A 12041-nucleotide genomic window follows, 5' to 3' on the forward strand; every position below is an offset into this window, starting at 1 on the left:
GTCCTGGTTTCACTTATTCTCATCATCCCAGCACCTTTCTTTTGGGGGTTCTGCCAGGTTGTGTACCATAGACTCCCTCTGCTTTTTTTTTTTTTTTAATTTTTAATTTTCAAAATTTCACAAAATTATATGAAATACATTTCTAAATAGAATACGGTCCATATTTCTTCATGAAATTTAAACAACTTATATAGCATAACTTCCGTCGGAGTAAGTAATTATTTAACTAAAATATGTACCTAAATATAGGAATTATGGGGGCAACAGAATTCTGAGCAAATACAATATTCATTTGTTTAAGTATAAGATAGGAGTCTCTGCTTTTTTTTAATCATAATTTTTATTGAATTTTCAAAACAAAATCCAAAGAAAACTTTGTTTTGGAAATCCATGTAAGAATCAGAATAAGTCTATTCCAGAAACAAGACAAATTTTCCCCACAAAGTTACAGAATTAAAAAAGGGGAGTGTCATTGCCTGTGTGGACTGGTACGCCTACCTAGTGTGCTGTGGGTTTCAGATGATCATTCAAGGGTTTCCAGACCTGCATCATTTCTGTCCAAAGTTTTGCTGATGTTGAGCATGCACTCAGTTACTCCAAAGAGTCCAGATCAGGCAGAGAAGTGAATGCCTAGAGTGGCTGGACAAGGATTGCCAACAATTCCTGGCGGAGCTAGAAGAGTTGCTGGCAGAGTAGTCCTGCAAGCTGAGTGAACCAGGGCAATGTGCCGAGGAAATGACTGGGAATGTGAATAAGGCACAGCAGAGTGCAGTACAAAAGACTGTTATCCGAGAGCTCACAGAGGAGCTTAAAAATGGCCTGAAGAGAGGGGCTGCGGAGACCCCTGAGAGAGGTTCCAGAGAAAGCCTGGAAGGAGTACAGCAACTGAGTAAGACACCAGACTGTGGCTCAGTGCTTCAGTGGGACTCCCACAGAGAGAGAGTTGAAAGCGGTAATGGCACTGAAGCTAAAGCAGACCCTGAGGGGAAAGAGCCCTCAGAAAGGAAGGCAACAGAGCAGAAGGAGTGCCAAGCAAATTATCCTGCAATGACTGTGTTGAATGTACCAGAAAGCTCTTGGTGGAGCTTTGTAGCCTTGCTTAGTAGAGGCAAAATAGAGTGCCCTGCTGGATGGAGCACTGATTGGCCTAGGAGAGGCAGCAGGGAGAAGCCTGAGAGAGGCACTGCCAAGAGGCCAGATGGAAATACTACATAAAAACAAGATGGCAAGTCTGCTGAGAAGCCAATGTATGGCACTACAGAGGGGTCAGATGGCTCTGAGAGGAATGCCAGAGAGGAGGCACCAGTCGCTGGAGAGCACACGCAGCTGGTACCAAAGGAACCAGATGATGACCCATAGCCAGTCCAAAGAGTCCAACCGAGGAACCTGGAGCCAGTAAAGAACCTGATTAAAGGACTGGGGATGCACATTTGGTGAAGGGCACAGTGGGTGGTGGTCATAGTGTTGTCTGGGGTAACTCTAGTAGGTGGGGATGAGCCTGACCTGAGAACAAGATCCCAAGCCTAGCTGGGGAAGGCCAGATGAAAGGGATTGGTGATGTGAGATACTTCCTTGGATGGGATCCAGAAGGGAGTGAAAAACACTCAGACCAATGGTCCAAGCTGAAGGGAGGGGGGTATGAGATGAAGTGACCCTATTTTCCCCCTTTTTGTATGTGCAAGACTAGGCTAGATGCCTGGTCCATAATAATCCCACAGGAGGAGAGAGCTCGGTGGGCGGGACTCTTCTGGGCATGGAGACTCCTGTGGGCAGGACCAGCTGGGGAAAGATTTAGGAAGCCCCCATGTCTACAGAAGCAAGGAGCTTCTGACCCTCTCTGAAGGTTTGTGTGTACACTGTCCTGTGGTAAAGCAATCTACTATGGTGTTAGTGCTGTGTATGCTATTAAAAGTTAAGACTGCATTAGAAAAGGCTGGAGTCAGTGTGATTTTCTGTTCTGGCCTAGGTAATTTGCTTGGTCACCCTCACAGGGAGAAAAGGTACAAAAATAAATGGAGATTAAAAGGAAATTATAGTAAAGAAACTGGAACTAAGCATGGGCTAATCCAATAAAAACAAAGGCTGGTGAGATCACCCTAAATCCATTCTAGACATCACTGGTGTGGAAGCAGAAAACTTTTGAGCATCAAGAAACAATTGCTCAGGAAGAAGGAAAAACATAATCAGTGAAATTATAACTAAACATTTACAGGGACAGCAAAGCAAAAAGAAAGCACCATGAGACTAGTCTCTTGGTGCATATCAGTAAATGTACTCCTTTTCAGCTGAGTAAGAACATAAGAACATGCCATTCTGGGTCAGACCAAGGGTCCATCAAGCCCAGCATCCTGTTTCCAACAGTGGCCAATCCAGGCCATAAGAACCTGGCAAGTACCCAAAAACTAAGTCTACCCCATGTTACCGTTGCTAGTAATAGCAGTGGCTATTTTCTAAGTCAACTTAATTAATAGCAGGTAATGGACTTCTCCTCCAAGAACTTATCCAATCCTTTTTTAAACCCAGCTACACTAACTGCACTAACCACATCCTCTGGCAACAAATTCCAGAGTTTAATTGTGCGTTGAGTGAAAAAGAACTTTCTCCGATTAGTTTTAAATGTGCCACCTGCTAATTTCATGGAGTGCCCCCTAGTCATGGAGTAGCTCTGGCTCATTCCGTCCAAACCTTCTGACCCAGAAATGAAGTAGTAATGTTATTAAATTACAAATGGGGGGGGGGGGGGGGGGGGTGTCATATGATGCAGTGCTGGTATGCAGATACTGATCCCTCGCGCTCCTAACCCTGAGCCTAATTGATTGAGTTTACCCCCTTTTTTTGGGCAAAAAGTGTTAGCTATGGCTGAAAAGGCGACTAAAATGTCCCTGCTGATGTTGTTGGGGAACCAAATGGTGCAGGCCAAATGCACAGGTAGAAAGTCGGTGATGGAAAAAGCAGCCTGTAGCAAGGAGGCTGCATCAGATGAAGACATCATAGCTGATGGTGAGCTTCCTGTCGACATCGTAGAAGCAGTAAAATTGGCTATCAGCCAACTCAGTGACAAGATGCTAGCATGGATGCAAAGTTAGTATTAGTTGTAGACTGGGTGTCACAAATAAACTCAACTGTGGGGGAGACGATGGCGCAGTTAGATAACAACACTGAGCGAGTCGAAGAAATGGAGACATCCCTTACTGCCACGAGGTAGAGACCAGAGGCCCTGGAACGAGTTCTCAGAAGGACAGTTAAGAAACAGGATGACTTGGAAAATTGGAACCGGTGCAACAATTTAAGAATAATTGGAGTGCCGGAGAGAGTAGAAGGAGCAGATGCGGTGGGATTTTGTGCTGCCTGGCTACCATCACTGGTTAAGGCCAACTTTAAAGGAGGCAGAATCAAACTGGATCATGCGCATCATGCCCTAGCACCAGTGTCCAAGGCAAATGAGAGGCCTAGGGCAGTAATAGTTCGGATACATAACTTTCTTGACAAATGCCAGCTCATGGAGGTGGGGAAGCAGAAGAAGGAGCTGCAATATCAGGGACAGCGCATCTTCTTGTTTCAAGACTTCTCAGCGAGGTTCAGAGGCATCACGTGGCATTCGCAGAGATCAAGCGGGAGCTGAGAAATCAGGGCCTGAAGTATGCAATGCTATACCCAGCGGAACTATGAATGATCCATGGAGGCAAGCCAGTGATTTGCAAGCCAGTGCAAGTGGTTCAGGTCCTATTGCAGAAGGCTCAAAAGGCGAAAGAAAATGTTCCAGAAGATGTTTTATAAAGAAATGTGATGCCCAATATCCTTAATCAATAGCATTGGGGGAATGGTCTCTTCCCTTTCTTTTTCTCTCTCTGAACCTTCTTTGGGGAGGGTGTTAACTTTAGTGCCTTGAACGAATGACTCAGTTTTATGATGGAGGTTTAGGTGTTATCCTCGATTATGTTATATAATGTCTTAGGAATGTAGGGGGGGGTCAGGAGCGGGAGAGGGTACAGGGGTTCAATAGAAAGTGTTGGGCGAGTTATTGGGAGAGGGAAGTTGGGGGAGAATATGGTTCCTTTTTTTTCCTGCTTATGTCTCAGAGACCTGCATTCCTGGATTCCTTGAATCGATGGAGGTACTTAAAGAGGATAACAATGTTCCAACCTGAAACTGAGGAATGCAGCAAGAACAGGTTCAATGGCCTATTTGCTAAAGCTGAGGATTCCTGTGGGCAAAAGGCGGACTGTGCTTTCAGTAAGAACTGGAATACCTTCATTAGACAGAGTTTGGGGGTGTTGGACTTCTGACAAGATAAAGGGGAGGGGCCAGGGAGGCTGACTGGAGGGGTGGGGTGGAAGTGGGGTGGATGGGTGTTGGGTTGATGTCAGAAGAAAAGGGCTCATCTCAGGATGTTCCCCCACTTGTCCTGGTTTTCTCTTGTTAGGAAGGATAAAGATACGGGGTTAGTAGGGGAGTTGGGACATCCTGAGTTTATCTGAGGGTGGGTGCCTGGATGTTGTGAGTGCTGAGAATGCGTGGGCAGGGGAGGGCAGGAAGTGGGTTAGTTGAGCTTAAACCAGGAATATGGATGTTGAAACTGTCAGATTCAAGCAATGGTTCTTCTTTGTAGCTTTGGAGTTTTCTTAAGTATCTGAACACAGACTATTGCTAGCTCATCTCTTAATGTTATCTCCTTAAATGTTTGGGGAATAGGGTCTCCGATCAAAAGGCAGATACTAGATTATTTAAATGAAAAGGGGCATAAGGTGCATTTCTTCAGGAAATGCACCTGACTGATGTGAAGCAGTCTAAATTAGTAAGGGATTGGGTGGGGCATTCTGAATATGCTTCATTTAATTCTAAAACTAGAGGTGTATCTATACTTATTCACAAATCTGTGTCACTAGGGGTGCACAAGTTGCAAAAGGATGGGAAAGCGGGTATGTGCTAATGGAATGTTCTTTGCAAGGGGAGCATTTTGTGCTAGCCACTATTTATGGGTCTATTGTAGGTCAGAAGGAGTTCTATGACCACTTGGGTAATGTGATTGAGGCCTTTTTGGCCCACCCTATTGTCATGGGTGGAGATTGGAATGTCTGCTTAGACCCCAAGTTAGACAAAATCTTGAGTGGAGAGCCAAGTGGGTTGGCAGATATGCTGAAGGATCTGATGACACGCCTAGGTTTGCAGGATGTCTGGAGGGAGCAAAACCCATCAGGTAGATTACACTTGCTATTCTCCCCGGCTTCGATTGTATAGTCAAATAGATTTCTTTCTCTGTTCCCGCACGTTTGTAAGTAAGGTGGATCTGGCAGAAATCATGTCTCGGACCATAATCCAGTGTTGTTATCGATCCAGATAACCGCATGGTCTTTTGTAGGCAAAGGTTGGAGGCTCATTGTTGTGTTACAAGTCTTTTTGTATAATGATGCAGGAGGCAGTGAAGAAGTTTTTTGAAATTCATAACTCGGATATATACTCTCCAGTTTTGTTTTGGGAAACTTTGAAAATTGTATTAAAGGGGAAGATTATTAGTTTTGCTTCACATCGCAAGAAAGACAGACTTTGGTGAGAACAGTCCATAGAGACTAAAATAGGTCAATTGGAAAGAGCACAAACATACAGGGTCATATCAACTTTACCGGGCTCTGGAAAAATGTAGGGCAGCCCTTAGAGAGTTACAACTGGAAGATGTAGAAAGAGTCATGCATTATTCTAGACAGAATATTATGAATATGGGAACAAGGCAGTGCTATGTTGGCACATGTGTTGTGGTGTAGGAATCAGTGAATGTTGATAATGGGGTCAAGCGAGCAGATAGAACTCAGGTATACTCCAATGAGGCCATTAATGAGAGGTTCAAAGAATTTTTTGTCCACTTGTACTCAGTGGAGGGGCAGACTTCTGATGTCATGATAGTCATTTATTTGGAGGGTTTACAAGTAACTGTTTTGTCTCAAGCACAGAAGGATAAATTGGTGGCGCCTATCTCCACATTAGAGTTGAAGGAGGTTATTTTACGTCTCCTGGCTAAGAGTCCAAGGTTGGATGGTTATGCTGTAGATTTTTACAAGTGTTTTATATCAGAGATGCTTCACACATTGAAGTATGTTTGTGATTATTTGTATCAGCATCCAGAGCAGTTAGGGACGTTAACAGATGCTATTATATTGCTGCATAAACCCAGTTGAGAAGCCCTTGAACCAAAATCCTATAGGCTTATATCTTTGTTGAATGTGTATGTGAAGATTTTGGCTAAGGTCCTGCACCTTAGGTTAGAAAACTGCATGGGGGTCATTGATTAGGAAGGATCAGTCAGGTTTTGGTAAAGGTTGCTCTTCGGTGGACAACACTAGAAGATTTTACATAATGGCTTTGGCTAGACAGGATAAGATTTTGGGGCTGGTAATTAGCTTGGATACAGAGAAGGCCTTTGATAGGCTAAAGTGGCCTTTTTTGTTTGCTGTTCTCCAAAAAGATGGGTTCCCCATGCAGTTTTGCGATTGGATTAAAGCACTGTATGATCACCTAAGAGCTAGAGTTCTTACTAATGGATATCTCTCGGGGTTCTTTCCCATTGAGAAGGGAACTCGGCAAAGTTGCCTGCGATCTACACTGCTTTTTGACTTGACTATAGAGATATTGGCGGTTAGAGTGCGTGCCAATATGGAGAAACAGGGGATACATGTGGAAGAGAAGCAGCATCTTATATCTTTGCAGATGACGTGCTGCCATTTTTGGCTAATCCCAGCAAAGTGGGGTCGAGATTGCTATCAGAGTTAGCAGTTTTGGCATAGTGGTTGATTATAAAAATCTGAGGTTTTTCCTATAGGTATTAGCAGGGTAGAGGATACCCCGAGATGTTTTGCTTCCTTCAAAAAAGTGTTGTCTCGTATTAAATACCTAGGCATCTTAGTCCCAAGTAACATGGGGGACCTTTATAGGCTTAATTATGAATCAGTTTTTACTAAGATCAAGCAAGACTTAAGGGATTGGAAGGGTCACTATATTTCTTGGGGAGGTAGAATTAACATCAAGATGAATAACCTGCCTTGGCTGTTTTACCTGTTTCAGCACTTATCCTGTTTTCTTCCAAAACGTTTTTTGTGGCAGTGAATAGTATGCTATTAGAATTCTTACAGGATTGTAAGCTTTCAAGGGTAAGGCTGCGCAATCTGTGCAGGCCTAAGGAATGGGGGGGGGGGGGGGGGGGGGATATGGCGTTCCCAGACTTACAAGCATATTTCTGGGCTGCTCGTTTAAGTGGAGACTTTTTCCTAGTTGGAGGGCGTGGTATATAAGTATTTAAAAAAAATAAATCTTCTCAGTGGCTTGCATTGAGAGAAACTTAGCTGAGGGGATACACCTTATTTCATTAATTACATCAACATCGTTGTCATGGGGCGGGGGAAGGAAGGCATGTCAGAACTGCCCCACCATAGCTTGTATGAGCAAATCCCGGAGGGCATTATGTAGAGGGCTGGGCATCAGTGGTATGGGTCCATTGGCATTCTCACCTCTCTGGAAAAACCTGGCACTGTCATTTCATACATACAGTCAAGGGGCAAAACAATGGCGGGAGGCAGAGTTGTGCCATTTGAATGATCTGTATGAGAGGGACAGAGTTAAATCTTTTTCAGAACTCCAAGATGAGTTTGAGATTCCAGTCATACTATGATCATTTGAGTGGAAAAAGCAGGGAGAGGGTTGGCGATGGCTGGACCTACACCAGTAGAATTAGCCTTTGCAAAGGGTTTGGCTAAGTGAAAAGTGTGCTCTGTATTAAATGGGACAATTATGCAGACTTATTTGGACCGTGATCCCACTCTGAAGGTGGAGAGGATATGGGCTGAGGACCTGGAAATCCAGTTGGAACCAGAGATGTGAAAGACAATCTAGCATAAAGCCCACAGGTCCTCTTTAATGTGTGAAAAGGACGGAATTAATGGTAAGACATCATGCATAGTTATAAATATCCCATTCTCTTCTGTAAATTTTCGAACACAGCCTCTCCCTTATGTTGGTGTGGGTGTGGGCAGGAGAGCTCCTACATGCATGTATAGTGGGAGTTCCCCTGGATTCATGCCTTTTGGATGAGGGTGGGGTGAATAACCAAGCAAATTGTAAAATCATTGATACCAGGGTTGTGTGTTTTGCGATTATGGGGAACCAGTCACTTGGCAATTTTCAGAAACTGTTGATACAACAGCTGTTGCATGATGCCCATTTTCAATAGCTTTGAAATGGAAATCAGTTCCAACTTTGGAAACTCAGTTCCAACTTTGGCGAGCTCGGGCTCACTTGGTTGCTACAATTGAAAAGCTAACCTATATGCTAAAAGATAAAGTGGTATTGTACGATAACATGTGGGACCCATATTGGAAATGTTATCATTTTGTGTAACTAGAGGAGGGTAAAACCATTATTCTGTATTTTACTCCAAACTGGATGAGGAATGTTAGGGTGGCTATGCTTGTAATCTGGTGTTTACTTAAATAAAAAGTTAACAAAAAAAAAATAAAGAAAATACAAATGCATTATCAAATTGAGATTTTGCTTAAAAACCATGGAAACGAAGTTGATCTTTCTTTGTTCTCCAACACTAATAGTTCTAGCAAATTAGTCACATTTTGAAAATCAAACACTTGTTCCCATTCTTAATTTTATAGATCTGTTTTCTTATTAGAAATAGGAAGGAAATACATTTTATTAACTGGAGGGATCGCTTCCTCTTTTATATGTAACACTTCAATCAGATATCTCTTAAACAAGTCCGGAGGTAGAAAAGCTGAGACCTTAGGGAAATTCAAATAGCAGATTTAAAATAGCGTATTTGATGCTCTAAAAATTCCAGTTTATGATTAGTAGAAATTTTACCTTGAGCCATGCCACATTCAGGGATTTAATAGCTTTAACATCCTTTTCCAGATTCTAGATTTGCCCGAGGTGCTCCAAAGTTGAGGATTCAAAAATTTGAGTTAATGATTCTAACTTACGGATAGATTTTAAAAGCATTGCTTGCACAAGACAGCCCCATACGTGCGTATGTGGGCTGTGCACAAACAATATTTTTTTATATAAGGATAGTTGACCTCTAGGGGAAGTGTGCCCTGTGTAAATATGTCTTGAATTCTGAATGGTAAACGGTTTATCGAAGCCAGAAAGCAGAAATAATGCAAGATAGACCTGTCGCCTTAGGTTGAGGAAACTTTGGAGCCGATGCAAAAACGTTGCACTGAAAGTGGGCGCTCAGTGCTCAGCACCCACTTTCCTAACGCACTCCCAGGCACCTCTCTGCTGGGGGCGCCATGCAACATTTAAATTAGGGCTCGCATTGTTGCGGAGGCGCTAGGGGCGATTGCGCGCCCCTAGTTCCTGCTTGACAGCTTGCGCCCGAGAGAGGTCCGCTGTCGGCAGCTGTCCGCCGATTAGGAAAACGGACGCTGAATTTAACAGCGCACATGCACAGGTTAGGAAAATGGAACCTGACTACCGGCAACTAAGGAGAGTATAAATCAATATTAAAGAGTGAGAGAGAGGAAGTGTGTATGATAGCACAAGGGGGTGTCTGAGCATGTGTGTGTCTGTGATAGCATCTGTGTGTGTGAGAGACAGGGAGTGCATGATGAGGTGTGTGTGAGAGAATAAGCATGTGTGTTACAGAAAGTGTGTATATGACAGAGAGAGGATAAAGTTTGTGCACCCACTCCTCTAGTCCAAGACATCTCAGGATGACTGGAAATCAAAATGTTTTTGTTCTACTTTGCACACATTGTTGGGGGAGTTTCTGTGAAGGCAGATATTGTAGAACTTGAGGTGCAGGTTTTATATTGGGATTCTTTCCTACCCTTTATAAACCCCAGATTTAATCCCTATGTAGAAAAATTTGATTGATTCCCTCAAATAATTTTAGTGGTATTTTTACTAGATGGTTGAAACTGGCTAGAGGTTTCTTTGTTACTTAGAAGGTTCTTCTGTCTAGAGACAGCTGTAGGTGAATGTAGAACAGATATTATTTGTGTGCTATCAATCCTGTGTTTTTATAGGATTGTTCTTGGGGGAGGGAAAAGGAGGGCTTAAGGACCTGTGCTCATTCACTCGAAAGAGGCCCAGAATATTCTGTAATAACTCTCACTAGAACGAAGCTCCTCATTATATGGAGCTTCTAACAAGCCGGGATGCCCCCGCGTTGGAGTGATGAGGTAGGCGCCGGACAGCCATCACAACGTTTAACCCCTGTTTATGAGATGGAGCAATGTGTCACACATCGGCAAAGAGCATAGCAGAAATTGAGTCCTTTTCAGCAACAGGGTAATTTCAAAGGGGCTTTCGCCACCACGGTCGCCGGATCTGATACCACCATCCGTTGGGGTATGCTCAAAGGAAAAATCTATCGGAACAAGCCTCGCACTGTGAAAGATTTGAAGGAAAACATCCAATATGAAATTGCTGCTATTCCCCCCGATATGCTCGCAGACACGTTCAGGAACATGGAGGGCCATGTCGAAATGAGTCTGGCGGAAAACGGCGATCACTTCCAGCATCACATGTAATGCAAAAGATTACACCTATATCAAGGAATGTAGCGTATTATTTTGGTTCAGATTGCTTTATCCTAACGGAAGTTACAACAGAATATTTGGAGCCTCTTTCGAGTGATTCTCCCTGCATTTAGCAACCACTATGCTAGGTTCAAAATGTTGTTGAGTTGATCTTGCCCACTCCTTTGCAATGGTTTTGTTCCAGAGAATTGACTCCCTTACAACTCTGGTTTTGAACTCACTAGAATAAGTCCGTTTCCCTCTGGAATGTCAGTATGGATTTGATTAAAGATAGTGTAAAATGTATCCTTGTTTTCAACATCAGCATCAAGAGCCAGGGTATATACAATACACTGATGTTACTGTCATATCAGATGCCTACCAGTATTGGATGAGGTTTTCATGAGGCATTCATTAACTCTGATGGGGAATTTGTTGAATTTGATTTTCTTAGCTCTTCTTTATTGATTTTCCATATTGTCACATACAGTATTACAAATATATTCAAGGATAACATCCAGCATATACCTTCCCCTCCAAAAAACATTCACAAAATTTAGTACACGTGACAAAAACTCTCTCTAATAAACCAAGAAATATTCTTCTGTTAGGCAAGACCCAAAGATACCAAGAAAAAAACAGGACAAATGAAGCATATGTTCCTATCAAATCTCTAAACAAGAATCATACTTTTTGGAAAACTAAGTTTTTGCTGTTAAATACACAAAGCTCAAAAGTTTTTGAATATGTAACTTATGAGTTTGAGGTAACTGGGGGAGTGCGGGCTAAAGAATCAGCGAGGTTGAGAGGACCTAGCTGGGTAAACCAGTGGGCAAACCGGTGAAACTGATCCTCAGCTGGACGCGCTCCTGTTTTAAAATATCCTCAGTTGGGCATCCAGCTGAGGATCAGTGTCACCGGTTTGCCCAAGTTTGCCCAGTGTTCAGCTAGGTCTTCTCAAACCCCCTGGTTCTTTAGCCTGTACTTCCTCCAGTTACTTCAGACCCCTCAAACCCCTCAGATACCTTTTTTTTTTTTTTTTTTAACTAACACCTCCTCCATAGCAGAAGTAAAGTTACTTGTCCCTGGACTTGGCGCATGCCCAGACGCGTAGGTACTTGCCCTGCCTCAGAATGCCTTCTCCTAGGAATGCCCACTCCCTGCCCAGCCCACACAAGGGCAATCAAGCTTAAAATTAGGCACACAGGTATGTGTGCCTAGGCTATTTTGTAACATATGCGCATATACGCATGATTGTTATAAAATTGCCGAATCTCTGGGCGCATGCCGACGCACATGTGTATATGTGCACATTTGAAAGTTACTGTCCCTAAGCATAAATATTTAATTTTTATTATGTTATATTGTTGTTTTTATATTTTTTTTGTCATATTAGGATGATATTAATATGTAATGTTTTTATATTGTTATATTTGTTGTTTATTATAATGGATATTATCTGTTGTGTTTTGTCTATTGTATATGCTGTCCTTGTCCAGGGTACCTAACAGAATGGGTGAG

The 12041-nt window shown here is 42.9% G+C and overlaps 1 protein-coding gene across 1 annotated transcript in view; it reads right to left on the minus strand.

Moving 5' to 3' along the window:
• LOC115099574 (vesicle-associated membrane protein 1-like) overlaps positions 1 to 12041 on the minus strand; it is a 51761-nt gene that overhangs the window by 21731 nt on the left and 17989 nt on the right. The window lies entirely within an intron of this gene.

The sequence above is a fragment of the Rhinatrema bivittatum genome, chromosome 9 (assembly GCF_901001135.1).
Source record: "Rhinatrema bivittatum chromosome 9, aRhiBiv1.1, whole genome shotgun sequence".
Lineage (NCBI taxonomy): Eukaryota > Metazoa > Chordata > Amphibia > Gymnophiona > Rhinatrematidae > Rhinatrema > Rhinatrema bivittatum.